Consider the following 26,553-nt stretch of genomic DNA (forward strand, 5'->3'; position numbering starts at 1 on the left):
CAGCTCCCTGATGAAGTCTTTGAAAGTCTCTCTGGATCCTGTGGTGTTGGCGTGGAGGAGGTGAGCATTCAAAATTGTTACATCCAGCAGGTGAAGGAACAGTTTCTTGTACCACTTCATCGTGGGCCTGAATGCTTGATATTATTGCGTCTGACTGGTCTACCTGACACATATTGATATGGTAATCAGTTACAGCCTCAGGCTTCCAAATGTGCAAACATTTTTCACTGTGGTAATCAGTGGTCTTTGTGATATGCATCAGGGGGTGATAAACCATCGAAAGGAGGTTTACCTAGCAGTTGTGGTGCCAGGTAGTGGCAAGGATATTATTTGCTGGAAAAAACACTACCTCCTTCCTTTCCAGTTTCCTGCCCACCAGTAACATGCACTGCCTGGTTTTTTCATTGTACCACAGATTCCAGTCTCTTGCTGCTGCAAATACTGAATGAGAAGTGGGCTAGTGTACCAGTTGTCCAGGTACAGGACATGCCCACGATGAAGGTATGGCTGCATCATTGTCTTCACAGCTGCACCAAACAAACCGACAGGCCTATCCTCTGCAATTTCCGTCAGTGCACTGGTGCACAGGACTATGTCCTTCACATACCCGGTCCTGCAGTCACACATGACAAAAATTTTGAACCCAAAGCGGTGTCTTTTGCTTGGGATATAGTGTATTTCTTGAAGGCTATGTTCCCCCTCCATAACACGAGACTCTTGTTTATGACCAAGTCTCTGTAAGGAGAGAGAGAGGATGGGAATCACACCCTCAGGTGGTCAAATACAAGGCAAATTCGGCGCATCCTGTCGGTGTTGCCTTCATTGCTGGGGTCCTCATTATCATAAAAACGGAGCCAGCTGAGAATGTACTGGAATCTGTTTCTCCTCATATCTCATTCAAAGAAGGGTGTTGACATAAGGGGGTCCACAGTCTGGTATGAAGGTAACTGATTCTTTTTTATCAGTCCCATCAAGAAAACCAAGGCCAGGAACAGGCAAAAGTCGTCAGCAGATATGTTTACATCAAACAGCCAGCTATGGGGTGTTTGTGGGGCTGTGCCAAGGCAGAATGCTGCATACGTGTTAGAAAGTATGCTGATTCTGAGAACCAACCCTCTGGTAAAAAAGTTATTGAAGAAATCAATCCTCCTAGAGGATTGGTTCAACGCGGGAACAGTACAGCCTGCCTTATCCCCACGAGTAAATGGTTGGTGAATAGGAACAGAATTGCTCCCATCGTCACACTCCCATGACACTTCATCCTCTGTTTCACCATCTTCATCATCACCATCACCACCACTGTCCTTGTCGTCAGGATGGGGAGGAAAATCGGAAGTCACCTGGGGAATATTCCTCTCTTCCTCACAAGCTCCTGACTATCACCTTTTTGCCCCCCCTACCTTTCCCTTTTCCTTTCCCCTTCCCCTTTCCTATCATCCCCACACTACCTGTAAGGGAGGAGGAAGCACTAAAATGAAGTGGGGAATTTCCATGACAAAGGTCACGTGTGCTGGAGGTGCTGGGCTGAGGTGACTCAGGCCTTTATGAGGTCAGTGGCGGCATGGTCCTCCGTGCCCCACATAAGTAAAACAAAGCACAACTCACCTTGTATTATTTTGTTTGTACATCCTCCCTGGCCTTTGGCCCTTTACAGGGGGATCCTACCCACTTTGGCAGACCGTATGTAGCACTAGGATCCTCCTGATATTCATCCTCACAAGAGGAATCGTCATAGGATTGAGGGCGGCGACAGGTGGCGGGAAGGGGTGGTGGTGGTAGGGCTGCATGGGAAGATGACATTGTCACTTTCATATATTTGGCCTTCCTGGGGGATGGTACTTCTTCATCACTGCTAGATTCTGAGTCTGGCTGAATGTAATCCCTGCCAGCCACATCGTCATCTAATGGGGAATCGCTTTCCCCATCATAGGGCATCTCAAGGAGAGAATCAGTCTCATGCAGGGCTACGCCGTGACATGCCATGATCCTCACTCACTCACTGTCAAGATCAGACTGACATGGTGCGCTCCCACGTGGGCCCAGGTATGTGGTGATGACTCATACTTGGTGGGTGAGGCCTAGAGAGGTGCGGGAATATCCCAGCCAATTTTTTGGCATGTACAGTAATCACTCCAATATCCGGAGTAATAGAGCCATCGGTAGGTTCGGTTATTGGTTTCGTCCGGATATTGGGCCCCAGCTTATGGACTTGTACTTATGGACCCTAACTCAGAGAAACACCTATACAACTCCCTCTGGACATGCATAGCACTTATTTAACACCCAAATCACATCAATAAAGCACATAAATGACTGAAATAAATGTAAAAGAAACATAAAATGAGGGTTTAGAAGTATGTTCATACATTAATAAACATTCTGGTACTTATGGACCCTAACCTAGCCTAACTCTGAAAAACACATTCCTACTGCACATGCTTGAGGTAAGTATAGTATGGAAAAAAGTACAGTATGAAACATTCTGGTAAGTATAGTATGGAAAAAAGTACAGTATGAAACATTCTGGCTACTTACAGCAAGTCCCTGGCCACCTCGATGAATAACCGCCTCCTCTCGGACTCTGACAGTAAGAACGATTTCCTGAAACACTTGCAGTACACTCTTCCTGAAGTCTTGCACTGAATGTAGTCAATAACACACACAAGTCTGTTCTCTTCACAGTGTTCACTTTAGTCCAAATAATGTTCCAGTTTAATTTAGTGTTGCACATTAACTTTTCCCAAGTTTTTTTAATTTTCCAAAGCCAAAACAAAGAAGGTTAGTTACGTTAAATTTTGTTTCCACTGAGTCTTTTCTCCCATTTCGAAAACCTTAACACAACACACCGTTTTTTTCACTGCACAACACTCAAAATTCCCGTGTGGTCTAGTGGAGAAGTTCTTGCTGTTTATTCACTGTCAGAGTCCGAGAGTATCACTGGCAGGCGACCAAGGGGTGCATCGCTGGGTCATGGTGATGGCGTACCGACTGCAGAAGACTCTGACGAAAGCTGCAAACTCACGTCGAGCGGTGACTCCACCATAGCTGATGTGCTGGGCTGTGGCTCGGAGCATGAGGGCCTGTCTTGGGGAGGCAATGGAGTGGAGCCAGGGCTTGGCACAGCGGGGGTCACGGGCCTGAAAAAACTGTCAATCATTGACTGACGCAAGGACTGACGATTCTGGTGATTGATGATGCGCTGCCTGAAAGCACGCACTTCCTCCACGAGTCCCAAGGGCCCCATCTCCCTGTCGTAGTCCGGGTGTTCCAGGTAGTCTAGGACGAACTCTAGATGTTCCCGGAGTGCGCTCAGCTTGGGGATGGCTGGAGTAGTGTCCTGCTGAGAGGAGTCCGCATCATCATCGCCTTCGTCATCGGAATCTTCAAGTTCGGGACTGACACCAGCAACCGAAGACGCGATCTCGATATCAGACAACGTCTGATACCCAGGATCGCCCTCATCGTCGTCCAACCACTCATGTACATCGTCCACATCAACAACGTCGCCGTGCGTACGTAGCCGTGCATGGAAGTCATCCACGTCAAAGCCCAGAAAATCGTACTCCACATCTGTTCCGAGAAGCAGACGAGACCAACCATTTTCAAGAGTTTTCACAGGGGCTTCCTTCCATGCACTAGCCCAGTTGTACAGCGCAGACTTGATGTTGTAGCGGCGAAGGTTTTCCAAAGTCCGCTTGCCTCGAGTGTCACGTCCTTCCCTGCGCTCGTCCTCGTCCTCGAGAACAACCATCACCTCGTCCAGGAACTTCGGACGGTACAGGCGCTTTGTTGCCACGATCACTCCTTGGTCCATGGGTTGAATGAGAGCAGTCGTATTAGGTGGCAGAAACATGCACCTAATACGGCCATTCTCAGCAACCAAGTCCTTGTCACACGGGTGGGCAGGTGCATTGTCGAGCAGAAGGAGAGCCTTTACCTGGTCGCGAGGGATTCCCAGTGTCTTCGTCTGGTACTGGATGACCTCCTTGACGAAGTGACAGTGAAACCAGTCTTTGAAAATCACAGCTGTGAACCATGCTTTCAAAGAATGGTACCATACGACAGGAAGGACATCCATCACCCCACGAAGGTACCGAGGCTGCTTTGCACGGCCAACAACAACGGGCTTAAGCCGGTACATGCCGTTAGCACTGGCACAACACAAAGCAGATATCTGTTCCTTAGAAAGCTTGCGGCCAGGTACACGCTTCTCCGTCTCCTCGGCTAGAGTGTTCATTGGCAGCGAGCGATAGAATAGGTCAGTTTCGTCTGCGTTATAGACTTGACCGAGAGTGAGGCCCTCCCTGTCGATCAAGCCTTTCACCTTGTGCCAAAACTCGTCAACTCCGTCCTCGTTAGCGTCCAATGCTTCGCCATGTGCTTTACGGTTAATAAGGCCATGTCGCAACTTGAACGCGAAGAGCCAACCCTCGGATGCCTTGAAGTCTAGGGCGTCGTGAAGCCTTGCAAACTTCTCAGCAGCAGCCTTCAGCTCCGTTCCACGTACCATCACACCAGCTGCACGTTGCTGTCGGTACCAAATCAACGTGGATCGGTCAATTTCTGCAAACTTGGGGGTAAACATAACCTTCCTTTCCACGTTGCGTTTGCTTCTCGACGAGAAGTCAGCCGTGTACTGCATGAGTTTGTCTCGGGAACGTTTGATATCGAACAAAGTCGACCGGGCCAGGCTATACTCGCGGAGAATGCGGGAAGAAGACCAACCCGCATCAACTTTCTCCAATATCTCCCTCTTCTTTTCCAGAGTCAACACCACTCTCTTCCTTCTCTCAGGTGGCGGGGCCATCATCACACACACACTAAGAGGAGGGCCGAGAGCAGCAGGAGGCCTTGCAGCAAGTACGGCACCACCACAAAAGCGAGCACGTGGGCAGCCATTGCGAAGAGCGTAGGTCCAGTCGCGGTGAGAGACAGGCGGGAAGTGGGGAGGATGCAGCGGCGCTCTATCGGACGTCGGAGGAATGACGAACCAAAACAAAGCTCTCCCGCGGCGCGCGCGGCAAGTTCAAATTACAGACGGCAAAAAATCGATTTTTTTTTTTAAATATTTTTTTTGGGTTTTCGGACCATTTTGGGAATGTTGGATCCCAGGACGATAAGGTCCGGGTAGTGGGGATGTTCGGTTATTGGGCGTCCGGATATTAGAGTGATTACTTTGAATTTTTGAATTTTTGAAAATACAGTATATCAAATTGCAGATGTATATGTATGTCACCGGCATTGTCTGCACATATGAGAGGGCTGACATACATGTATGTCACTGGCACGGGGCAGGTTAATATTGGTATCAGTATCAGAAGGGAAAAATTATGCGATCATTGGAATTGGCTGAGTAACAATGAACCATAAATAAATGTTTATTTTTACCCAATAATGACCTTAGACTCTAGCACTTTTTCTCCACCATTCTAGGTGTGAACTAACTCTGTAATGATGATTATTTTTCAAATATACAGCTGTATCTCACATTCTGGTGACTGTCTTAAATGGTAAAATTCATTCATTCATTGCCAGACGCCATGTATCCCAAACGGGTTGGCCAAGGGCTCAGAGTTAATTGTTTTACAGGGAGGGGCACTAATCCTCCACCAACCCCACTTGACACGTAGGGAGAACATTATGCCAACAGCATCTGGTGCTCCCAGGCGGTCACCCATCCAAGTACTAACCAGACCCAGCGTTGCTTAACTTCGCTGATCGGACGGGAAGCGGTGTACTCAACGTGGTATGGAAATGCTTGAACTAAAACAGACGGAATATTTAGACCATAGTATTATATCATTGTGGTTAGAATGAAGCTCACCACAAATACCTTGACAGCAATCTTCTGTCAAGGAACTGTGGCAGACTAGTATGAACTTGCCAGTCAGACGGTACAAACATAAACATTGGCAGTGTCCCATCAGTGGTACAACTTCGGGTTAATGTTTACTTTTGATGGTACAAGAACTTGGAGCAGAAATTTAGTTTATTTTTATTTTTTCTATTACTCGTCAGTAAAATGTATATACAGTAATGGGGTGCTTTCAAAGCTAGTATTCCGGTAGATGTCACCACCATTGGGGCAAACACATTCCCCCACTGTTTAAAAAGCATATTTTTTTTGTTAAATATCTACACTTTTGTGTGAAATTGTGATTCATGGTAATGTCATACTTGTATATCGTAATATAAATAATACAAATAGAACACGTATATATAACGTAGCTTGAATTGTTTATATTTATCATAAACGGGAATTAAAATATCATTGATGGCATGTGATGGCAACCTGCCATTTCAGTGGTCCTATATTATTTAATTTCTGCTACATTTAGTGCAAGTTAGGTTCTTAATACATAGTTTGTTCAGACTGTAAATTACGCCTAGTGGATATCTTGACTCAGTCTCTATGTGGGCAGAAATTTAATGTTGAGTAAATACTGGGATTCAACATTTTGCTCACTCCCTTCACGGATGTGCATAAGACAGTCCAGTGTTTAAGTTTTTCACAAGAGATGTGTTTTCAAAACAAAAGCACGAGGACTAATGCTTAAAATAATACAATTTAGAATACTTGTGGTCTTGTTAGGTTGAATAAAGTAAGATACTGTAATTCCTTTGGAGGGTCTGAGGGGGCAACACCACGGCCTTCTCAAACCATGGCAACATGGGTCTTGTGGTGTGCATGGGTGAAGGGAGTGAGCAAAATGCAGAGTCCCAGTATTTACTCAACATTAAATTTCTGCCCACATAGAGACTGAATGAGTCAAGATACCCACTAGGTGTAATTTACAGTCTGAGCAAATTATGTATTAAGAACCTAACTTGCACTAATTGTAGCAGAAATTAAATGTTATAGGACCACTGAAATGGCAGGTTGCCATCACATGCCATCAGTGATATTTTAATTTCCATTTATGATAAATATAAACAATTCACACTGCGTTATATATATGTGTTCTGTTTGTATTATTTATATTACGGTATATGACATTACCATGATTCACAGTTTCACACAACAGTGTAGATATTTAACAAAGAAAACTATGCCTTTTAAATAGTGCGGGGACTGTGTTTATCCCAATGGTGGTGATATCTACTGGAATACTAGGCTTTTCAAAAGCACCCCATTGAATAATATACTTAAGTACTGCTGACTTTCTAGGACTCAGGGAATTTAGTGCAATACAATACTTAAATGTTGCTTGCAAATCTAATTTTCTTTAGTTTACGTGAAAAAATGCTGGTACTTTAACCCCTACATGCCTGAGGTTTTCTGATGTCGCACACTCCTCCATGCATGGGATATCCATGATGGAAAAAATACCCTTACTTCAAACACTAATATCTGCCAAACTATAACAGCTAGAGAAAAAATTAAAGGTAAGACTCACTTATTGAACGAAAGGCAATGATAGATTACCTGTGTGTGGATGAGCGAATGAGAAGACATGTGTTGGATGCAGGAGTGTGGAGAGGGTGGGGGAATGGAATCTCAGACCATCACTTAGTGATGGCCGAGGTACGGCTGCAAAGAAAATGAGTGAAGAGACGAAGGGGAAGACAGGAGGAAACAGCTCCTGTGAAAAGAGTGGAGAAGTTGGAAGAGAATGAGAAAATGGCAGAGTATAAGAGCATAGTGGAAGAAAAATTGGGAAGGTATGAGTTAGAGCAGATGGAAGGGGTGGAAGAAGTATGCAAGATATTCACAGAAGAGATAGGTGCAGCATGCAAGGTGGTTTGTGGAGTGAGGAGGAGATGCAAGGGTGTGCAAGGGACTGCATGGTGGAATGATGAGGTGAAATGAGCTGTGGAACAAAAGAAGAAGGCTTATAGTGACTGGCTAGTGAGTATAGGTAGGGGAGAAGATGAGAGAGAGAAGAGAGAGGTATATGTGAGCAGGAGAAGGGAGGTGAAGAGATTGGTGAAGGGGAGTTAGAAGAGAGTGGATGAAGAGTTTGGGAGGAATCTGAGTGTGAAATGGAGGGAGAGTAAGATTTCGTTTTGGAAGGAGGTAAAGAAAGTAAGACAGCATGAAAAGGGAAATAGTAGGGGAGTGAAAAATGGGAATAATAGTTTGTTGGTGGAGAAGAGAGAGAAAATGATATGGAAGGAGCACTTTGAGGATTTGTTGAATGTAGAGAGTGAAAGCACTGTGAGTGTAAGGGGTTGGGGAATGGCAAGGAGAGGAAGAGATGAGAGGAGGGAGAAAGAGATCAGTAGGGCAGAAGTAGTTGAAACAATGATGAAGATCAAGATGGGAAAGGCCCCAGGAATTGATGGAGTGTGTAGTTAAATGCTGAAGTATGGGGGTGAGATTGTTGTGGAGTGGATATGGAAGTTGTGTAGATTGGCTTGGGAAGAGGGAAGGGTTCCAGAGGACTGGAAATCAGGTATAATTGAGGCACCCAGGACCATAGGGGCCTAAGCCACACTTTCCAACTTTTAGAGTTAAAAGTGGGAAAAATTAGCTCAGAGGTTAAAAAATATCGTACAACAAACATTTCACTGATAAAGAACCCCTATGGGTCATGAACGAGGGTCAAAAGTAGCATGTTTTTTTGCATGGGCTTACATAGAGGTGCTTGAAGGCACAGGTCCATAGGGGCGTAGGCATCAGCCAGTGAGCGCACGCCTGGCTGCCACACACCCGGTCTCAGCCAATCACGCGGCACTTCCCGTGAACAGCTGACTGCCTCCTCACTCAGTGCTACGCATGGTGGTGTATGGCTGAGATCCGCGTGGATTATCCTTCTCTAAATTGCCATTTTTTCGTGGATTAAATAGACAGTCATGGGTGATAGTGATTCAGCAAGTGATGGTGAGACCAGGAAGTTAACCAGGAAGAGAGCAAGGCAGCCAGAGACTTGGAAGAAGAGGGAAATGAAGAGGAAGAGAGATAGTGGTGAAGCGTACTTCAACCAAGTGCAACAAGAAACACGTGAATGCCCAGGTAGTGGGTGAGCCTTGCAAGTGTTCTGCACGATGTTTTGATGCTGTGGGTTGGGACAACATCCAGACAATATTCAAGAACTACTGGCATAATGTCTTTTGTAAGTTTTTGTCAGGTCTTTGGGGGGGGGGGGAAATGCCATTTAAAAATTCATATAAAAAAAACTATTGGGCCAAGGTTAATAAAACTTTAACATGTTCCTAATACCATTATATATATATTACAAAGTAACATTAATCTCATGCAGGAAAGGTTTATGTATAGGTTTATTTTGGGGGAGTAAAAAAAAAAAAAATACATACACAAAAACACCTTAAAAAACATGTGACAAAACATGTCTTGACGAGATATTTCCATTCATATATAATATAATGCCATAAGTATCGAAATGATGTATGCAGTTAAACCTTAACTTTAATGATTAATTACTCAAAACTAGGGTCTTGTGGGTAATGCCCCTCTAGTCCTGGGTGCCTCAATTGTTCCTTTATACAAAGGAAAAGGGGAGAGAGAAGTATGTGGTACCCATAGGGGTATTTGCCTTCTTAGTGTGATTGGAAAAATATATGGCAGAATACTAATTGATAGGGTTAGGCATATAACAGAGGAGCTAGTTGGAGAAGAACAAGGGGGATTTAGGAAGGGAAAAGGGTGTGTAGATCAGATGTTTGTTCTAAGATGTTTAATGGAGAAGTATCTAGAGAAGGGAAAGAAAGTGTATGTTGCCTTCATGGACTTGGAGAAAGCATATGACATAGTAGATAGGCAAGGTATGTGGAAGGTATTAAGAACATATGGAGTGGATGGGAAATTGTTGAGTGCTGTGAAGAGCATGGACGAGGAAGCTAGGGCTACGGTGCGAGTGGATGGTGAGCTAAATGAGTTCTTTGATCTCAGTGTGGGACTGAAACAGCAATGTGTGATGTCTCCATGGCTGTTTAATATATTCATGGATGGGGTTGTAAAGGAGGTGCAAGGTAGGGCAGTGGATGTAGGGATGGCTCTATTGAATGAGGGTGAGGTATGGATGATTCTGGTGTTGCTGTTTGCTGATGATACAATATTGTTGAGTGAAGATAAATGGGAATTGCAAGGTTTGGTGAATGGATTTGGGACAGTGTGTAAGAAGAGATATCTGAAAGTTAATGTAAACAAAAGTAAAGTTATGGTGTTCGAGAGGAATGAAGTCACAGAACGCACAGATAGGTTGGATGGTGAGGATATGGAGAATGTGAGTGCATTCAAGTACTTGGGTAGTGTGATGAATAAGGATGGAAGTTTTGGGGATGAGATGCTTGAAAGGGTACAGCAGGGAGGGAAAATTGTCGGTTCACCGAAACTGGTGATGAGAAACAGAGAGGTGAGTATGGAAGTTAAGAAGTCACTGCATGAAAGTATTGTGATCTCTACCCTGACTTATGGAAGCGAGGCGTGGACCTTGCTAGGAGGGAATAAGTCAAGAGTGAGAGCAGTGGAAGTGAGTTACTTGAAAGGAGCATGTGCAGTGACATGAAGAGACAGGTTGACAAATGAAGAAGTGAAAGAGCGTTGTGGGGTGGATGTGGATGTGATTGAGAGAATTAGGAGAAATACACTGAGGTGGTTTGGACATGTGGAGAGAATGGAGAATGAAAGACTGACTAAGAGGGTGTATGCAGGTGAATTGGAGGGAGGGAGAGGGAGGGGGAGACTGAGGATGAGGTGGAGGGATGGAGTTGAGAGGTATATGAGGGAGGGAGAGACTGAGGATAAGGTGGAGGGATGGAGTTGAGAGGTATATGAGAGAGGGGGGAGTGAGTTGGGGGGGAGGGCAGTCAAATGGTTGGTGACAGAGCATCTTGGAGGCATTTTGTCTGCAGCCACCCTTTGTGGGATTAGGGTGTCGGGCTATAGATAGATAAGACTCACCAACTCTTCCTCTTTTAAATGAAAGTATCCCCACATCTCCAGGCGGTCCCGTCGATGAGTGAGGATAAGTTAAATTTCAAAGGGTGGTGGGAAGATGCTTGCGGCTATACACGTCAACCACCATTGCTCCCTGCCCGAAATCATGACGGTTATATACGTCAACTGGTGTGTAGGGGTTAAAAAAATTATATTAGTTTATTAGGCTGCATCAAAATATTACAGTTCCTTTAGCTTTTATCCATCCATCCATCCATCATCCAATCCTATGTTGCCCCATGAGGAGCGTAAGAGCCCAGGGCCCGTACTTATAAAAACTACATCATAGTTAGGTGAAAGTCATAAATGTGAGACTTAGGGAGCACCTCATCATAACTAAGTCGAGACTTTGTTAGGTCGAAGTCACAAGCTGCTGAGTTAGCGGTTGGCGCTGCGTAGCACTTCAGAGTTTCGAAAAATGAAGAAAAATCTAAGAAAACAACAGAGAAAAGATGCTACAAAAAATCAGAAATTACTACGATATTTTCTTAAATGTTTTCAGGGTAAAGTAATCAGATTAATGTCATTTTTGAGGAATTATTAATTTACCACTTTGTGTTGTGGACGAGGACATGTTGCCTCTCCACACCACCCTGTAAACAAACACCACCACCGCTATCCAAGCATGGAGAACTCCAACAATGTAACAAGCAAACGTTCCAAAAAGCAAAATTGGACCCCCGATGCCACATATAAGCTGGCACAGTTGTATCTTGAGAACATACACGTGCTGAAGGGGGTTAAAGCCTTGTTTCTTGCCGTTGGTCTTGTTAGTGTCTCCCGCACCAAATCGGTCACAAAAATTATGCCTGCACGGTCCAAACGATATCTCTTGACCAGTTCTGCATCACTTAGCTCGTTAAGCACATCTTTCCTTTCACGAAAATGTCTTGGTTGACGCTGGCGAATTTGTTGTTGTGGTGGTGCGGCGGCCATCTTTACTGTTATGATCGAGTCATAAGCCGCGTCCGAAGCGCTATAACCACTCGGGAGGGGTCTTAAGCTATGACTCAGTTTAAGTCGAACATAAGGACTTATGACTCGCTCCTATGAATTTAGGACAGACTTTAGCCCTATGACTCAGTCTTAGTGTTTTATAAGTACGGGCCCAGGGCCAGGCAAATTGGTCCTGACATTTAAGATGAGAGTGATTTAGCTTTTATATTTGGATTTTTATTTTAATGAAGTTATATATTTTTATTTTAAAGAAGCAAATGATAACTGTACTGTAACTTTATATACTGTATTAGAATGTTATTAAGACATTAATACTTATTAGTAAGTGACATCATTGCCACTGGGCAAATAATTGGAAACTTAAAACACAAGCTGTAACTTTTGTGCTTCCCTCAAAGTATGCAACACACAATTATTAGACAAGTAGTAAACACAGAACATTTTAGCTCCAAATTTTAGCCAGACCTTGGTAATTAACGATATATGAAATGCATAATACAGTATATGTAAGCGTCTCGTCATTACTATCTTTCTGTCTGCCGTCAGATGCCTTAATCCTGTAAGGGGTGGCCACAAACAAATTGCCTCCATGTCGCCCTGTCCCCTGCCATTGTACTGCCAGGTCACACCCCCATTTCTTCCATTCCTCTCCACTCCATCCCTCCATCTGATCCTCAGCCTTCCCCTCCTGCTCCCCTCCTCCACCTCACTGACACACACTCTCATTAGTCTCTTGCTCTCCATCCTCTCCACATGGCCAAACCACCTCAGTGTATTTCTCCTAATGCTTTCTGTCACATCCACATCCACACCACAACACTGCTTCACTTCCTCATTTGTCAGTGTGTCTTTCCATGTATCTTCACATGCTCCTCTCATATAGTTCATTTCCACTACTCTCACTCTTGACTTATGTCATTCCAGCAAGGTCTAAGCTTCTCATCCATACATTAGAGTTGGTACCGGTATCACAATGCTATCATGCAGCGACTTTTTTTTAATTTCCATGCTCACTTCCTTATTTCTTATCACTGCGTTCAAAGAACCAACAACCTTTCTTTCTTGTTTTACTATTTTAAGCACATCATCCCCCAAACTTCCATCCTTACTCGTCACACTCCCCAAGTACAGTACTTAAATGCAATCTCATATTCCATTTCTTCATCCTCCAACTTCACTGTATGTTCAGTGATTCAGTGACTTCATTTCTATCGAAGAAAATAACTTTACTCTTCCCTACATTCACATTTAGATTACATTTCTTACACACACTTCCAAATTCATTCACCAAGCCTTGCAGTTCCCCTTTGTCTTCACTTGATAATATATTGTAGTATCGTCAGGAAACATCAGTACAAGAAGTTTCTAAACACTCCCCCTCCCATTAGGGCTGCTCCAACATCCGCAGCCCTACCTTGTGTTTCTTTTATAACCCCATCCATATACAGTACAGACTGAACAACCATGGAGAAATGACACATCCCTGTTTTAATCCAACATCAAATAGAGAAATTCACTCAATTCACTATCCACATGCACCGCAACCTTAGCACCCACATATATACTCTCTTTGGTATTCAGCGGCTTCCCATTTACTCCATATATTCTTAATATTTTCCAAACTCCTTGTCTATCCACTCTGTCATATGCTTTCTCCTAATCCATGAAGGCTGCATACAACTGCTTTCCCTTCTTTAGAAACTTTTCCATTAAAGACCTAAGAATAAATATCTGATCTGCACAACCTCTTCCCTTCCTAAATCCTCCTTGTTCTTCTCTGGCTAATTCTATTGTTATTTCTCTAATTGTGGTAGGTGGGGGTGTTCACCATCCACTCACCCAATGTAGTGCTGCTCTCGGGTGTCTACCCTTTCTTCTCCTCTTCCCTTCTTTCCTCCATCCTCTTCTTTCTTTCCTTCATTCTTTCCTTGTCCTTCTGCCTACAGGTGACTTTGCACTCCCTCTTCTGTCTTTCTTTCCTTCATTCATTCCACTTCCTTCTGCCTGTGGGTGACTCTGCACTGAGTGACAAGCCAAATGGTTTCCTGTACACCAGGAAACCATTTACTACGCTGGGTAGTAACCATGTAACCAAATTATGGCACCTGGTGGTGTGGTGGGTAATTAAGGTGCACCAATTGGATTGAGCCAGTGAAGGTTTGTATCCAAGCAGTGGTTGGGGTTTATTGCTCATGTAATGCCACTCAGGCATGAGTGAGGCTGGTCGTTCTCATCTTAAATGTCAGGACCAGCTTGCCTAGCTCCGGGCTCCCACGTTCCTCATGGGGCAATGTAGGATTGGATGATGATGATGATGATGATGATTTCCCTAATTCTGTCAATAAGTATCCTGCTATGTAGGTTTCCTATTACACTAAGAAGACAAATGCCCTTTTGATTACCACACACTTCTTTTTCTCCATTTGCTTTTGCTTTGTACAGGGGAATAATTATACTTGACTTTCAATCCTCTGAGACTCTACCTTCCTCCCAGACCAATCCGCACATCTTCCATATTCATTTTACTATTGTCTCTCCCCCATGCTTTGTCATTTCACCACACCATCAGTTTTGGGGGCTTTCCCTATTTTGATTTTCTTCAGTGCTTCCACTACTTCCATCCTACTAATCTCTTTCTCCCTTCTCATATCCCGACTTCTCCTAGCTATTTCCCAGCTGTTTATACTCGCAGTACTTCCACTTTCCATGTTTAACAGTTCCTTCAAGTGTACTCTCCATCTGTTCAATTTTTCTCCTTTCTCCACCATCAGTCTACCAATTTTATCTTTCCCTCCCCTGCTAACTTCTTTATCACCCTGTCTAACTCTCATTACCTCTTTCAAGAACATTTTCTTACATTCCCTCCACTTTTCACTCAGATTCCTTCCAAATTCCTCATCCAATCTCTTCTTACTCTCCCATACTAATTTTTTCACCTCTTTCTTCCTCTTAACATTAAACTCTGTGTTCTATCTCTCAACTTCATACCTCTGCCTCCAATCCATTCACTATATGCTTTTTCTTTTGCACCACAGCTTGTATTACCTCTTCATTCCACTATGCTATTCCTTGCACCTCTTTTTGTCATCTCTTCATCTTACACATCACTTCACATGCTGCAAAGGTTTGCTTTGTGAATATCTTGCACACACCTTCCACCTCCCCCATCTGTTCCAAATTATATTTACCCAATCACTCCTCCACTCCTCTCTTATATTCTGCCTTTTTCCATCCTCTTGCAACCTTTCTACCCTCTTTGTATGGACTACAGTACTTCCTCCTGCCCATCCCTTTTTCCTATCCTTCATTGCACCTGACTCTTGACTGACCCGCAAAGTGATGGTCTGAGAGCCCACTCCCCCAACCTTTGTATGCTCTTGTATCCATTACATACCTTCTCGTTGTCATCCACACAGGTATAATCAGTCATTACCCTCCGTTCATTCAGTATGCCACCCACCCGTCTCTTTTCACTCACCACGTGTACATGTGGATCATTTTGTACCTAAAGAGGGTTTTAGCTATCACCAACCTCCTCCCCACACAATGTCCACTACAGCACTTCCATTCTTATCCACATCTGCACACACACTTCATTCACGAACTGCTTCATTTACCTTCACATTCCCTACTTCTTTCATATCTCCAGTCAAAAATACTGTCTCATTCCTTTCAAACTTTTCCATGCATGCTTCCACATTTGGGCAGAACTCTTCTTTCACTCTGCTTGCACGATCTTGCGTTAGTGCATGCATACAAACGATTGCCCATGTTTGCATTCCCACTTTCAATCTTACCCACACAATCCTCAAACCAGTTGATCTATATTCACTTATATTCCCCTTCCAGCTCTTGCACACAACAATACATACACCCTCTTTTGCTCTCTCATTCTTACCAACTCTGCACATGTACCCCATCCATACTCCCACTCTCACACAATCACCTCTCCATTTAGTTTCAGTTAATGCACATACAGTATATCCACTTCAGCACTGTCAAGCAACCGGACACTCTCTTTCACTTCATCATTCGCAACTCTTACATTCCATGTTGCAATTCATACCATGTCCTCTGACTAGTCCTTGGTTGCCACCTGTTTGTTTGTCCTGGTCCGAGGCTTCTTGTTTGTGTTTTTAGTTAGTTGTTTTCTGAGGAGGGGCACTGACCCACCGCCAACCCACTTGTTGACACGTAGGGAACACACATTGGTTGGTTATATGGTTACAACCTTTTTCGTTTTCGTTTTTGTTTTTGAAGGCTCCAACATGCTTGCATGCGTTGGCCTTGGTCACCTAATGGCGGCCCTCCATGCTGCACGATCTATTGCAGCCTCCCTGTTCAGTCCCTTGACCCTGAGGTCACATTTAACCCTCTCAGGCACAGTCATGTGACTCACATGACATGCGGTTTGGTAGGAAAAAGCATAGTCACGTGAATCGCGGTCGTAAGCACAAAAATATTCACCAAAAAATAAGTTTTCGGGCGATTTGCGTGAAATTTTGCTGCGCTCTAGTGGGCACATCTATCTCCCGAGGTAAATCATTGGCAAGGCTGTGACTGCTCTGATGAGACAGTGCATAGCAGAAAAACCTCAGTATCTCATGAGCAGCCGGTCTGAAGGGTTGCGCAGCTGTCAGTTGTCCCATTAAACCCGCCATTTTCCCCCCTTCCACCCAAGGCAGAAGCCATTATTGAAATATTGTGATTGTACAGTGTTTTTGACTATAATGTGAAGTGACTGTGTCTATGGAACATAGATACAGTATATTGTTTGTAAAGCATTGGGGCCCTTTATGAACCATTAGGCCTACTGGCAGGAGTCTGGTTTGTTATACAGCGTACTGGGGTTTCCACTCTCCTTCACCCTGCCCACAAATGATGAGTAGCTTACCATTTTACAGTGAAGCCAATACTATTTGTGAAACATATAGTGCCTGGATTGGTGAAACAACTGACCTTCCATAGCAGGCATTATGTACGCCATAGAGATATGCAACAGTCGCTAAGGAAACAGGCGGTCATGTATGCCATAGGGTCGGGAATAATGGAGGAGGTTGGGATGGAATCATGTGATAATGTTTTATATTATGTATGGTTTAGTGTGAAACATGCATATAAAATAGTGCAGCGAGTGTTCACCGAGAAATTCTGCATTCCTTAGACCATGGGGGATGTGCGCATGGTCTAAGGAATGCAGAAGGGGAAAGGATACTCAAGTTTGGGGAAACAATGGACATGATTGTGTGCAACACATATTTTAGGAAAAGAGACAGTAGGTTAATTACGTATGAGTCTGGGGGAAATAGCAGTCAGATAGATTATTTTCTGGTTAGGAGGGCCGATAGGAGGTTAGTGAGGGATGTTAAAGTTATAGGAAGTGAGGAGTGTGTGCAGCAGCACAAACTATTGATTTGTGATATAGTGCTTAAAGAACAAGTGATGAAAAAGAGGACTTATGTACCTAGGAGGAAAATATGGAAGCTGAAAAACCAAGTAGTAAGGGATGCCTTCTATAGCGAGTTGAAGAGAGTGGTGGCTGAACCGGGAGCTGTAGACAGAGGCGTTAATGAACAATACAGAGCCCTCAAGAACAATTTCTTGGGAGTTACTGACGTAACATGCGGTTGGATAAGAGGACCACCAAGACATAAAGTAACTTGGTGGTGGGATGAGGGTGTAGAAGCTGCAGTTAAGGAGAAAAGAAGGCTTTTCCAGGAATGGAAGAAGGGTGGTAGCAAAGAGGAATATTTGGTTTGGCTGCCAAGCGTAGGGCTAGAAGAGAGGTATACAGGGCAAAGTCAGAGTCACAGAGACTATTACTTGATAACCTAAATCATGGGGAAAGGAAAAATATATTTAGGGTGGCAGGTCGAGTGAAGAGGGATAATCGGGACATTATAGGTGAGCAGTGTGTGAAGAATGATGAAGGAAGGGTAGTGGTGAACAGTGAGGATATTAAAGATGCATGGCGAGAGCATTATAACCGGTTGTTGAATGAGGAGTTTGACTGGGACAGAGAAGGTTTGGAGCCAGCAGATCCAGTGTCTGGCCCTTGGCCATTGATTGATACTGCTACTGTGAGTGAGGCAATAGGCAGGATGAGGGTGGGTAAAGCTGCAGGTGTGTCTGGGTTAACTGCCGAAATATTGAAGGCCTCAGGCGATATAGGGGTGAGTTTAGTCACTGACCTGATTAATAGGATCATTTATGAGTGTGTTGTCCCAGATGATTGGCTGAAGAGTGTAGGTGTAAATGTGTATAAAGGGAAGGGTGATGCCCTGGAAAGAGGAAATTATAGAGGTATAAAGCTTTTAGATCAGATAATGAAGGTAATGGAGAGAGTTTTAGAAGGTATGATTAGAGAAAGAGTTAATATTGATGAGATGCAGTTTGGGTGTATGCCAGGTAGGGGGACCATTGATGCTATATTCATTGTTCAACAGCTTCAGGAAAAATATATTGGTAGGAGAAGGGATCTTTATTTTGTTTTTGTTGATTTGGAAAAGGCCTTTGACAGAGTCCCTAGAGAGATGGTGAAGTGGGCAATGAGAAAGCTTGGCTTGGAGGAGTGGCTGGTTAGGGTGGTTATGGCTATGTATGTGGGTACTCACACCCAGGTAAGAGTGAATGGAGATTTGAGTGATGAGTTTTACGTAAATGTTGGTGTGCATCAGGGGTCAGTCTTGAGTCCCATGTTGTTTATCATGGTACTTGAAGCCCTTTCACGTGACTTTAGAAACTGACTCCCTTGGGAGTTGTTGTATGCTGATGATTTGGTGTTGATTGCAGAGAACAAAAGGGAGGTGGAGGAAAGGTTTAGGAAGTGGAGAGATGGTATGGGGCACAAGGGTTTAAAGGTAAATGCAGATAAAACAAAAGTGATGATATCTAGGGTTGGTGGCGGTACTGTCAAAGATGAGGGACTGTGGCCTTGTGCAGTTTGCCACAAGGGCGTGGGAAGCAATTCCATCTTGTGCGGTGTGTGTGATAATTGGGTGCATAAGAGATGTAGTGGTATCAGAGGTAGACTGCGAGATAATGCTGATTTTATGTGTACGGCGTGTCAGGGTGAGCAGGTGGAGATTGTCAGACGCGAAAGGATTGAACTTGCTGGTGAATCTTTTGAGTGTGTGGAAGAGTTTTGTTATTTGGGAGACATGTTGTGTGCTGGAGGTGGGGCTAGAGCTAGCTCTGTGGCTAGGGTGAGAAGTGGTTGGAAGAAGTTCAGGGAGCTGTTGCCTCTCCTGACTGTGAGAGGACTCTCCCTACGTGCTAAGGGGTCTTTGTATGCAGCATGTGTTAGGAGTGTAGTGCGTATGGTAGTGAGACCTGGGCAGTGGAGGAGGAAGATATTCACCGGCTCAGACATACAGAAATGACAATGATTAGGTGGATGTGGAGTGCGTCCCTGCGTCCAAGGCCTGGAGGGGCTGGGTTTACGACGGAAGAGTTGAGAGGTAGGATGGGACTGGAGTGTATTGGTGTTGTGATGAGGAGAGGTAGATTGAGATGGTTTGGACATGTGGAGAGGATGGGGGATGGTAATTGGGTGAGGAAGGTGAGAAGTGTTAATATTAGGGGTGGGGTTGTGAGGGGTAGACCGAGAAAGACATGGGATGAGGTCATTAAGTGTGACCTCAGGGTTAAGGTACTGAACAGGGAGGCTGCAATGGATCGTGCGGCGTGGAGAGCCGCCATTAGGTGACCAAGGCCGACACATGCAGGCATGTTGGAGCCTTTAAAAATGAAAACGAAAACGAACGAAAACGATTGACTGACTTAGTGAAAACATAGCGCAAGTATCAGGGACAAGAAATATCCCACAGCCACACACACACACACACATATATATATATATATATATATATATATATGTATGTATGTATGTATGTCGTGCAGTGAATGTTCGTGGAGAAATCTACTGCGTGCATCGCATGTGTTTTAGGCAAATGTATCACAAGGGAGAAGAAAATATGCCACAGCCACAGACACACACACACGTGCGCGCGCACTCACCCATACACACGGACACTCCCCCTCCCCCGCGCGCACGTGCGCGCACACACACACACTACGTAACTCCTCATCTTTCAACAACCCTTCAGTCTCCTGCCAGCATCTCAACATCTCTGGAGGAAGTGAGTTATCCGTGTTTTGTTGATTTGTATATTGACCTATTTCTGTAGTTCAGTATTTTTTACACAAATAAGTAATGTTTTTTACATACACACATATGAGATGGAAGAAAGTTCAGTTTCAGTATCAGTGCCTAGCAAAAAGACTAGTGGTCATGTTGAGTTTCTGAGAGCACTATCAAAAACTTTATGATATTTTATGTGTATACTTTGAGTAAAAAAAAGAAACTAATAAAACATAACGAGCGAAAATATGTAGGCGTGGGTGAGGCAAGGAAAGAATGTGTTTTATCTCGCTTGTTGGTGAGGAGGAGTATTCTACGTTTGTCGTCCAATTACTCCAAAACTATTGGACGTATTGAATTCCCGTAAGAACCATGATAAAGAGCTGTAAATTCTATGTAAGTTCATTACCACAATATAAGCCTTTGGGAGCATTTTTTTGTAGGAAAAGGCAGGGGAACAGACTATGTTTTTTTCCTCGCTTGGGGTAAAAGTCGAAAGCGCTTGGAGGAATAATCTCACTTGGTCAGCTATTTACTCGAAAACTATTGGACGTATCGATTTCCTGTATGAACCTTGATAAAGAGCAGTAAATTCTACGTATGCTCATTACCAGAATATAAGCCTTTGGGGGCATTTCTTTGTAGGAAAAGGCGGGGGAACAGACTATGTTTTTTTCCTCACGAGGTAAAAGTTGAAAGTGCTGTGAGGAATAATCTCACTTGGTCGGCCAGTTACTCGAAAACTATTGGACATATCGATTTCCTGTAAGAACCATGATAAAGAACAGTAAATTCTATGTATGTACAAGACATAACAATGTAATATCAATGATAAGAATTCATTGTTACGTAGGTGGGAATATAGCGTATGCTGTCTGCACATCACGAAAGTGACACACGGGCGTGAGTTCCCAGTCATTTTTTCCGATTTACTCAAAAACTATAAGGCATATCGAAACCAGCTGGTGCTCATTAGAAAGCTCATGAAATTCTGCATAATATTATGCAATAAAAACATAAGATGTGCAAGTCAAGTTGAGAATGAGAGCTCCTTGAATTTTTTTCAAAAATGGCTTTCAATTTTTGGCTATTTTCTTGAAAACAACAAATCGTATCACAACTGGACTTGTCTTTTTAGAAAGCTGATGAAATTCTCTATCAAAACTTCTAATGACATTTTTCTGTATGATGGAAAGCATTCAAATGGTGATGTTGGGAAGTGACAGTGATGTAGTGAAACCCCCTAATGTTGTTTTATTCGTGTTTTCCTGTTTTTTTTTAGGTGCTTATCAGGTAGAACGAACATCGACGAATAAGATGAGATAGGTTTCATGGCAATATATTGATGTTTGGGCGGCAGAAATAAGGTGAGAATACGTGTTATTTACCCGCGTGTGGGCAGCTAGGCCGGGTGGCCAGGCGGATAAAATCGTGCGCCAGAAAACTTACCAGAACTTATCGCGCGCGAGAGGGTTAATGACCTTGTCCCACGTCTTTCTCGGTCTACCCCTCACAACCCCAACCCCAGTATTAACACTTCACACCTTCTGCACCCAATTATCATCCCCCATCCTCTCCACATGCCCAGACCATCTCTATCTATCTCTCCTTATCACAACACCAGTACACTCCAGTCCCATCCTACCTCTCAACTCTTCCATCGTAAACCTAGTCCCCCCAGGCCTTGCACGCAGAGACGCATTGCAGATCCACCTAATCACTGTCACTTCTGTACATCTGAGCCTGTGAATATCCTCCTCCTTTACTGCTCAGGTTTTGCTGCCATACAGCATTACACTCCTAACACATGCTGCATGCACAGACCCCTTAGCATGTGGGAGAGTGCTCTCAGTGTCAGGAGAGGCAACAGCTCCCTGAACTTCTTCCAACCACTTCTCACCCTAGCCACAGAGCTAGCTCCAACCCCACCTTCAGCACACAACATGTCTCCCAAATAACAAAACTCTTCCACAAACTCAAGAGACTCACCAGCAAGTTCAGTCCTTTCACGCCTGACAATCTCCGCCTGCTGTTCGCTACACGCTGCACACATAAAATCACCATTACCTTGCAGTCTACCTCTGATACCACTACATCTCTTGTGCACCCATTCATCACAAACACTACACAAGATGGAATTACTTCCCACACCCTTGTGGCAAACTGCACATGGCCTCTTTCCCTCATCTTTGACAGTACTGCCACCAACCCTAGATATCATCACTTTTGTTTTATGTGCATTTATCCTTAAGCCCATATGCCCCATGCCATCTCTCCACTTCCTAAATCTTTCCCCCACCTCCCTTTCGTTCTCTGCAATCAACATCAAATCATCAGCATACAACATCTCCCACGGGAGTCAATTTCTGAAGTCACGTGAGAGGGCTTCAAGTACCATGATAAACAACATGGGACTCAAAACTGACCCTCTGATGCACACCAACATTCACGGAAAACTCATCACTCAAATCTCCATTCACTCTTGCCTGGGTATGAGCCTTGGAGAGAGCTCCAACATACTTGACCTCTTCCTCACAACTAATCCTTCTGCTTACTCTGTTAATCTTTTCTCTCCGTTGGGCTCCTCCGATCACAACCTTATTACCTTAACCTGTCCTATCACTCCGTTACGGCCCGTGGACCCTCCAGGGAAACGTCGTCTGTGGCATTTTGGAGCCGCAGACTGGGAGGCCCTCAGGCAGTACTTCTTTGATTTTCCCTTTAATGATTATTGCTTCCATGGCCGTGAGCCATCTGAGTGTGCCTTGCGCATTACGGAGGTTATTCTCTCGGGCATGGAAGCATACATTCTTTTCTCATATCCTTTGACTAACGCAAGAAAGCCTTGGTTTAATCACGCTTGTTCTAATGCTGTCCGCAACAAGAAGAAGGCCTACAAAAGGTACCGGAGCCAACCCACCCCTGAATCACATAATCTTTATGTTTCTGCCCGGAATCGTGCTAAGTCTGTTCTTCGCTCTACTAAAAATAATTTCGTCCATACTAAATGCTCTCAACTCTCCAACTCGAATTCTTCCCGCTCCTTCTGGCACCTTGCCAAAAATCTTTCTAACAACTTTACCTCATCATCCTTCCCTCCTCTTTTCTACTCTGATGTTTCTGTAGCTATTTCTTCTACTGATAAAGCAGATCTCTTCGCTCAGACTTTCTCCTCCAATTCCACCTTAGACGATTCCGGTGCTGTTCCTCCATCACTTCCCCCCTCTGACTTCCTCATGGCTGACATTAAAATTTCTTCAGTTGATGTATTTTCTGCCATCACTGGCCTCAGTACTAACAAGGCATATGGGCCTGATGGTGTCCCTCCTGTTGTTCTCAAGAACTGTGCTTCTATGCTTACACCCTGCCTAGGCAAACTATTTCACCTTTGTCTGTCAACTTGTACCTTTCCTTCTTGCTGGAAGTTTGCTCTCATTCAGCCAGTCCCAAAGAAGGGTGACCACTCCCAACCCTCCAACTATCGTCCAATTGCTTTAACGTCCTGTATTTCAAAAGTTTTCGAGTCAATTCTTAAAAGAAAAATTTTAAGTCATCTTTCCTATCACAACCTTCTTTCCGATCGTCAGTATGGGTTCCGTCAGGGACGCTCCACTGGCGATCTTCTCACCTACCTTTCAGACTCCTGGTCATCCTCCTTTCGGGACTTTGGCGAAAGCTTTGCCATTGCACTTGACATCTCAAAGGCTTTCGATCGAGTCTGGCATAAATCTTTAATTTCCAAACTGCCCTCCTACGGTTTCTATCCTTCTATCTGTGCCTTCATCACTAGCTTCCTTTCTGGTCGTTCTATAGCCGCTGTTGTAGACGGCCATCGTTCTTCTCCTAGATCTATCAACAGTGGTGTTCCTCAGGGCTCTGTCCTATCACCAACTCTCTTCCTTTTATTCATCAATGATCTTCTAAGCTGTACATCTAACCCTATTCACTCATACGCTGATGACTCCACCCTTCACCTTTCCATTCGGTTCCCGCAACGCCCATCTCAACAGTTACTTCAAGAAACAAGGGATGAGGCTATGGCACACCTAATGTCTGACTTGGCTCATATCTCTGACTGGGGTAAAAATAATATGGTTGTCTTTAATGCATCTAAGACTCAGTTCTTACACCTATCAACCCGACAAAATCTTCCACAGGTATACCCACTAATGTTTAATAATATTCAGCTTAATCCTGCATCATCCTTGAACATGCTTGGGGTTTCATTTACTCGGGACTTATCTTGGAGAGATCATATTGCATCTCTTGTAAAATCTGCTTCCAAGAGATTGGGTGTGCTAAGCCGACTCCGCTCTTTCTTTACCCCTGCACAATTGTTGACTCAATACAGGGGTTTTATCCGCCCCTGTGTGGAGTACAACTCTCATGTGTGGGGAGGCTCCCCACATACAGCTCTTCTCAATAGGGTGGAGTCAAAGGCTTTTCGTCTCATTAACTCTCCTCCTCTTACTGACTCCCTTCAACCTCTGTCTCTTCGCCGCACTGTTGCATCTTTATCTCTTTTCTATCGCTACTTTAATGGTCACTGCTCCTCTGAACTGTCTGCTTGCATTCCTCCACCTCTACGACGGGTGTGTAGCACCCGTCTGGCAGCAAACTCTCATCCCTTTTCTGTCCAACTCTCTAATGCAAGAGTTAACCGTTACTCCCAGTCTTTCATTTATGCAACAGGTCAGCTCTGGAACTGTCTCCCTCTGTCTGTATTTCCTGCTGCCTATGATCTCCAGTCTTTCAAACGTAGTGTGTCCAGGCATCTCAAAATGATCGGATCTTGAATTTGGCTCTCTATTGTATTTTGTTTTTCTCTTGGAGGGAACTGTTACTGCAGGCTCATGGCCTTTGGTTCCTTCTTCCTCGCATTTAAAAAAAAAAAAAAAAAAAAAAAAAACAGCCATAACCACCCTAACCAGCCACTCCTCCAAGCCAAGCTTTCTCATTGCCCACTTCACCACCTCTCTAGGGACTCTGTCAAAGGCCTTTTCCAAATCAACAAAAACAAAATAAAGATCCCTTCTCCTACCAATATATTTTTCCTGAAGCTGTTGAACAATGAATATGGCATCAGTGGTTCCCCTGCCTGGCATAAACCCAAACTGCATCTCATCAATATTCATTCATTCTCTAATCATACCTTCTTGAACTCTCTCCATTACCTTCGTTATCTGGTCTAAGAGCTTTATACCTTTATAATTTCCTCTTTCCAGGGCATCACCCTTCCCTTTATACTCATTTACAATTACACTCTTCAACCAATCATTGGGACAACACATTCATATATAGATAAAGGACGTGGTTACTGTCCAGTGTATTAAATTATTTCCTGGTTTTCAGGAAATCATTTTGCTTGTCACTTACTGTAGAGTCACCCAGAAATAGAGTATGACTATGCTGAGTGAGTGGATGATGGGCACCCCAACCAACCCGTAAACTCTTTTAAATTTAATCATTCATTCATTCATTATCCAATCCTACATTGCCCCATGAGGAGTGTAGGAGCCCGGGGCTAGACAAGTTGGTCCTGACATTTAATATGAGAGTGACCAGCCTCACTCATCCCTGAGTGGCATTACTTGAGCAGTAAACCCCAACCACCCCATGGATATAAAGCTTCACTGGCTCAATCTGATTTGAGCGCCATAATTACCCACTAAACCACCAGGCGGCAAAATTTAGTTATATGGTTACCACCTAGCGTAGTAAATAGTTTCCTGGTGTAAAGGAAACCATTTGGCTTGTCACTCAATGTAGAGTCACCCACAGGCAGACAGAAAAGGAAAGAATGATGGAAAGAATGACAGAAGAGGGAGTATATAGTCACCTGTAGGCAGAAGGATGAGGAAAGAATGAAGGAAAGACAGAAGAGGATAGAAGGAAAGAAGGATGGAGGAGAGGAAAGGACAGACATCTAAGAGCAGCACTACATTGAGTGAATGGATGGTGAGTGCCCCCACCTACCACAATTAAATTACAGTATAATGAGCATAATACTGCAAAGAACTGTAACACATTTAACTATAACCCTTTAACCCCTCCATGGCCGCCGGCATCAGATGATGTTTTACCTTAGTGTAGCCGCCAGCATCATTCGAATGCAGCTTATAAAAATGACAAAAATTTTTGGGAAATGAACAAACATGTTGAATGTGTTGAAACTAACCTACACTACACCCCTATACACCCCATCAAGCAGTTCAGAGCCTGTTGCTGTGATAAGCGTATTTTCAATTTTTTCACTCGTGGCCATGCCTAAACAAGCACAACTACACCCATTATCTCGACCTAGACAGAAAATATCATCTTCATCCTCCCTTGCGAAACCCACACAACCACCCTCTTTATGGTTATGGATAAATACAGGCATAAACAAAAAAAGACATGATAATAAGAGAAAAATACATTTTTGTCATGGCATCTTTACCTATTTGCTCAGGTTTGTTGTACTGGTTTGGACCATTCGATGCAGTGCGACTTGTAGAAAACTGTGAAAACTTTTGGGAAGTGAACAAACATCTGGGACATGAGACTGACCATC

At 43.9% G+C, this 26,553-nt stretch overlaps 1 protein-coding gene and 1 pseudogene across 1 annotated transcript in view; one reads left to right on the forward strand and one right to left on the reverse strand.

Moving 5' to 3' along the window:
• arr (low-density lipoprotein receptor-related protein 6) overlaps window positions 1-26,553 on the forward strand; it is an 801,354-nt gene that overhangs the window by 741,319 nt on the left and 33,482 nt on the right. The window lies entirely within an intron of this gene.
• LOC145404564 (5S ribosomal RNA) lies at window positions 5,642-5,762 on the reverse strand (annotated as a pseudogene).

The sequence above is a fragment of the Coenobita brevimanus genome, chromosome 63 (assembly GCF_032717465.1).
Source record: "Coenobita brevimanus isolate Jiangsu-jjx chromosome 63, ASM3271746v2, whole genome shotgun sequence".
NCBI lineage: Eukaryota > Metazoa > Arthropoda > Malacostraca > Decapoda > Coenobitidae > Coenobita > Coenobita brevimanus.